This window comes from Entelurus aequoreus, linkage group LG04 (assembly GCF_033978785.1).
Source record: "Entelurus aequoreus isolate RoL-2023_Sb linkage group LG04, RoL_Eaeq_v1.1, whole genome shotgun sequence".
Lineage (NCBI taxonomy): Eukaryota > Metazoa > Chordata > Actinopteri > Syngnathiformes > Syngnathidae > Entelurus > Entelurus aequoreus.
This window is the reverse complement of record NC_084734.1, coordinates 49,755,350-49,761,109: the sequence shown is the minus strand read 5'-3', so window position 1 is coordinate 49,761,109 and position 5,760 is coordinate 49,755,350.

Genomic DNA, 5,760 nt, shown 5'->3' with positions numbered 1-5,760 from the left:
AGGTAGCATCTCTAACTGTTACCGGGAGGGCATTCCATAGTACTGGAGCCCGAACAGAAAACGCTCTGTAGCCCTTGGGGTCATCTTAGATGAAAAGTTGACATGGGAAGCTCATATATTGCATGTGAAAAATAAGGTAACTAAAAGCTTATTTATTTTGAACAAGGTTAAATAATACAATGAGAATGTAATATTGCTCAATTATTCTACCTTATTTCAATTATTGTGCAGAAATATGGGGAAATACAAAACACAGCAACATAATGCCTTTATTTCTTTCGCAGAAAAGAGCAATTCGTATAATTTTTAAAGTAGCATATAGAGACCACACAAATGCACTCTTCATTAGGTCAGGATTTTTAAAACTAAAAGACATGGTAGAATTGCATACTCTATTAGTGATGTTCAAAGCTAGAAATAAAGTTCTTCCGAAGGACTTACAAAAGTTACTTGGGTTCACATCTGAAGATGAGAACCACAGAAGGCCGTATGATTTTAAACTAAATAAGAGTGCCAACACATTTGAAGCAAATGTGCTTGTCTGTTGCTGCTGTGAAAGTATGGAATTCTCTAGAGAAAGACTTAAAAAGATGCAAGAATATTTTTGAATTTAAAAAGAGTTACAAAAAGAGACAACTGGCATTATATCAAACTGATTTTTGATTGTGATTGGATGTGTCATTTGGAAAATGCTTAAACGAAAATTAAAAATATTTTGGAGTTAGGGTGTTGGTGGAGGTAACAGTGATAAAGTCATCTAAAATAATTTGTGTTTAAAAGGGGGCAGATAAATATAAGAATAGTATTCTTCCATCTATTCCTTTCTGATCATGGAAATGTATAAAAAAAAAAAAAAAATTAAGTATCAATTGTAAATGGCTTATATATATGCATTTTCATGAAAGGAATAAAAATAAATGATGAGGATGATGATGAACAAAGAAGACATCTATGTATGTCCAGACAATAAACCAATCTTACAAAGAAAAATCGGTATAAGTGAGCAGCAATATTGAGCCAAGGTTGAACTCATGGCTCAACAGGAGGGATATGAATATCGTCATACAGAAGTACTATAGAAGTACTATACTTCCTATAGTTTAATTTGTATAAAAAAAAATTTTGTATACGACATCTAGACATAGATTTTAATTAAACTAAATAAGAGTGAAGGAGAACATTATTGTCTGGCCATAGTAGATGCATTTTCAAAATGGGTTGAAATATTTCCTAAAGGAAAAGCAGATGCACTAACAGTAGCAAAAGCATTATGCAAAGAGATAATACCAAGATATGGTATAACTAAATCTATACAGTGACAATGGACCTTATTTTGTGAATCAATTGATCAAGAATATAGAATCATTATTCCACATTGATATAAAAAAAATCACTGTGCTTATCATCCACAAAGCGCAGGATTAGTGAAAAGGACAAACGGGAATAAAATAAAAACAGATTAAAGAAATGTATGGAAAAAACAAAACGTCCATGAACAATGTATAGATTTAGTAAAAATGTACAGTACATGAACATTACGAGTACAACAAGACTCAGACCATTTGAAATAATATTTGAAAGACCTTATCAGCTACCAAAATTTTGAAAAATCAATGAAAAGGAAACATGAGCATTCTCCAAGGGGGGAGAGATTGTAAATAACTTAAAAAGCAGTAAAGATAGTGGAAAGACCAAGCTGAGTCCACTTAGCACATGGTAAAAAGGTCATATAATGGGAAAAGTATTTGGGATTGTATTTACATTGTAAAAATGTCATATAATGAAAAAAGTATTTGGGATTGTAGTTGTGTTATCAAAGGGACATGTTAACTAGCACACTACAAATTCCACTGTGACAAGTTGTAAGCATACCATTTGATGGTGTGTCAAAGTTTGATAATAATTGGTTCCTGTTTTGGTAATTAATTTGTTCCTTATGGCAGAGCAAGTGGAAAAGGCTACAAAAACTGATTGTGTTGTATGTATAAGCCCAGAAAATTACTCAAAATGAGTCAAAAAAGTTGAATTGAAGTAATGAGCAAAAAAAAATTGACCTTGTAGCTAAAGAGACAAAGCAGAAACCAATATTTGATAAATATGTGGAAAAAAGCTAATTATACCTGCATTAACATGCAAGGCTCTGTACAACAGTTAGGAAACGTATCATCAGATAACTGCATACACATAGTAAATGTATCAATATTTGTACAAGAATTGTTAACACGCCTGAACAGTTTGATATCAGAACATTGGAAAATAACTAGACATGATGTAAACTGGCAAAGTGTTGTAGATCCGACCTATATTGATGGGTGTCCAAAGAAGTATATCTGACGACTATAAATTGGTAAATCAAGTTGCAGCTGGATTTGAATCATACGTCTACTGGTGGTGTACGATTAACAAGAATGTTGACAGAATAAACTACGTCCACTACAACGTACAGAGATTGGAAAATTACACAGGCCAAGACTTGAAGCCGTCACTAATCAACTCGCCGCCGCTTTCCTTATGGCTTTTCAAAACCGTATGACGCTAAACATGGCGGAAAAGGGCGTGTGCGCAATATTTGGTGAACAGTGTTGCATGTTCGTACCAAACTGCACTGATGCAGAAAGTAGCCTGACCAAAGCACTGGAAGGCCTGCACGCCCTTAACTGTATACTGAAAGAGCATTCAGGCATAGATACATCTATGTAGGAGGGGTGGTTGGACGTGTTTGGCAAATACAAGTCTTTGGTATCTGGTAACTATGTCCGTGTTCAGCAATACTGACGTTGTGTGGATGTTGTTGTTTTCCCTGTCTGCGTTCTCTGTTTAACCGTCTGATTACCACAGCGATTGGCCCAGCAGATAATAAAGCTGTTCAGATGTACTTCCTGGTGGACGACAAGGAAGATGAATCTGAAGACAAGAATACCTACCAGAATGGTGTTTTCTGATTTATTTCCAGAAATGTCATAATAATGAGGGGGGGGGGGGATGATGTTCAATTCTGAGGGTAAACATAACTTGGTCCTAGAGAAATTAAGCATTAACTGAAAATTGCAAGAAGAAGTTATTGGGGATAAGAAGATTATGGAGAAGTTATTTGATAAACAGGAGGGAAATGTCAGAAAACTTGTATTTAAATTATCAAAAAACTTTCCATTCTGAGTTCCCAATGAACAGACAAGAAGCTGACTCTGCTGCACCAAGCCAAACACTTGGAAGATTCCGCTGTGTACGATAGAAACAGACGGGAGGGGTCATCCATTGTCCTCAAAAACATGCCAAAGCTGAATCTACGACAAGCCCAGGCCTGAGGGATCTTCTTCTTTTGTCTTCTCATGTGACCGAAAACAAGGACTGTTTACATACTACCCAATCCTGTTGAGAAATGTGTTGTTGCGTAAACATTGAACATCTAAATAAAAGAGAGGACGAAAACCTTCTTCATCAGAGCGTGGTGCAAGACTGTACAGAAATTACAGTGGCCATGTCTCTCCTCAATATTGAGTCCAAATTTAATTCTGTCTCTGTTTGATTCCTTGTCTCTTGTCTGTTTAATAGATGTCATCAGTGTTTGAACCTAACAGCCCTTACTGTCCAACTGGAGGTATGGTGGCAGACATTTTCCCCAAGTCTGTAACTACAAAAGTATAACAAGAATAGATACCTTTGTACATTTTATTTTTGGGATGTAAATATAGGTAACGAGATATGGAAACGTGTGTTATGCACGTTGTATCCTGTCAAACCAAGAACAAGTGGGGTTGTTTGTTGTCCTCTGGCGATTCTAGCTCTTTCTAAAATGTCCACGCCAACACTAGGTCAAATGTAGTAACTTATTAAATCCAGCAGATGGCTGCCATTATGAAACAGAAACCCGCAGTATCAGTAGTGTCAGTACAGCTAATGAGTGTTCCAAGTACTCAAAAGCGCCATTTATCCATCACTACCAAATTTAGTTTTAAAAAAAACAAAAATAAAATGTAAACCAATTTCACTGTGTCAAAATGTATGAATTGTAATGGATTCTATCGAAGGATTGCCATTATACGATGCGATGTAATAACAAGCATTACAGATATTACATTCTTCAGCATTTTGGTGACTGCATCGCTCATCCTGAGGTTTACCGAGACAGCAAAGCCTAGTTAACAGCATCTTTTATATTACATGAACAACTGACAACCTTCATATTGTACTCAACACACGGTTAAGCTCCCAGCAGAAGAAACTTTTAGGAAGGAAAATGTAGCCTGACTCTTTTGCAGCAACCTGTTACATTCTCAGTAAGCTGCCCAGGTCTGAACGCTCGCTGTCCCACTGACGCACATTCTGGCCACTTTGCGGCCAAAATGATGTATTCACACCTCATCGACCTCCTTGCCCAGCAAACATTTTCTTTCTGCGCGCCAGCGATCCGTTACTTCCACCACCGCCGCCCAAGTCCAACTATGACTTGTCTGGCATTTATGATTTGCCCTGATCTCATCACCTCATGGCGGCACATTTCCAGCACAAAGGTGACGCATGGTGCGGTCCTGAACCCAGTCAGCGGTCGTTTAAATTGGACCCAAAACACACTTTCACCCCTTTTGTGTCATCTTTGACTGTCCTAATATGTCCTATTATTATAGACTTTGGATATTTTTACTCATTTTTGGTTATTTTGCTCACTTGTTTGAACAAAAGGGGCTACAAAGGAAGCTGCCTGTGGAATTGTTTAAACGGTGGTCCACAGGGAAATGCTGTCAGTAATTAAAGATTAAAGTACCAATGATTGTCACACACACACTAGATGTGGTGAAATTTCTCCTCTGCATTTGACCCATCCCCTTGGGGAGCAGTGGGCAGCAGCGGCGCCGCGCCCGGGGAATCATTTTGGTGATTTAACCCCCAACTCCAACCCTTGATGCTGAGTGCCAAGCAGGTACATTGTCTTTGTGTTTACAGTTACAGTTGTCACTTGCCACACTGGTTGTGATGCCTTTAATTAGTGATGTGTAATTCAGCCTCAGTGAGTGCTTGGCACAGTGAAGTCACAGCTGTATTGATACTGTGTTACTGTTTCATTATGGCTCTATCTGCTAGATAAAAGTCACTACATTTAAGGTGCATATAAAAATAAAAGTTAGCAAATATAGACAAAATAATAGCATAGGAACATTTACCTTATCTTGGGCTATGATATCAAAATTATACCATCTATCCATCCATTTTCTACCGCTTGTCCGTCTTGGGGTCGTGGATCAAAATTATACCACACTTTGGTTTTGTTTATCTTTTCTTTGTTCCATTTACATCCATGATGGCGACGAACACCTACGTCAAATGTCTATTAAAGACTTATTTTAGTACGACCCGAACGAAGCGCTTCCTGATAAGCAGTTTGGCAGTTCACAATCAAACAACACAGCAGCTGTATCGCTCACGTGTTTTTTTTTTCTTAATGTGACCGCAAATCAAGGTATCACTCCTTGTGTTTCATAATGCATTGATGCTCCGGTCTCATTTGACCCATCACTACCCTAAAAATACAACTTGACCAGTGGTTCTTGACCTGGGTTCGATCGAACCCTAGGGGTTCGGTGAGTCGGACTCAGGGGTTCGGCGGAGCCTCCGCTGCTGAAGTCAAGACACACCCAACTCATCGTGTAAATAAAAACTTCTCCCTATCGGCGTATTATGGATACCCCCAAACAATTTTCCCTCTAATTTTCCATGTGATTTGCAGGTGTGTAATTTGTTGTGAGTTCATGCACTGTTTGTGTT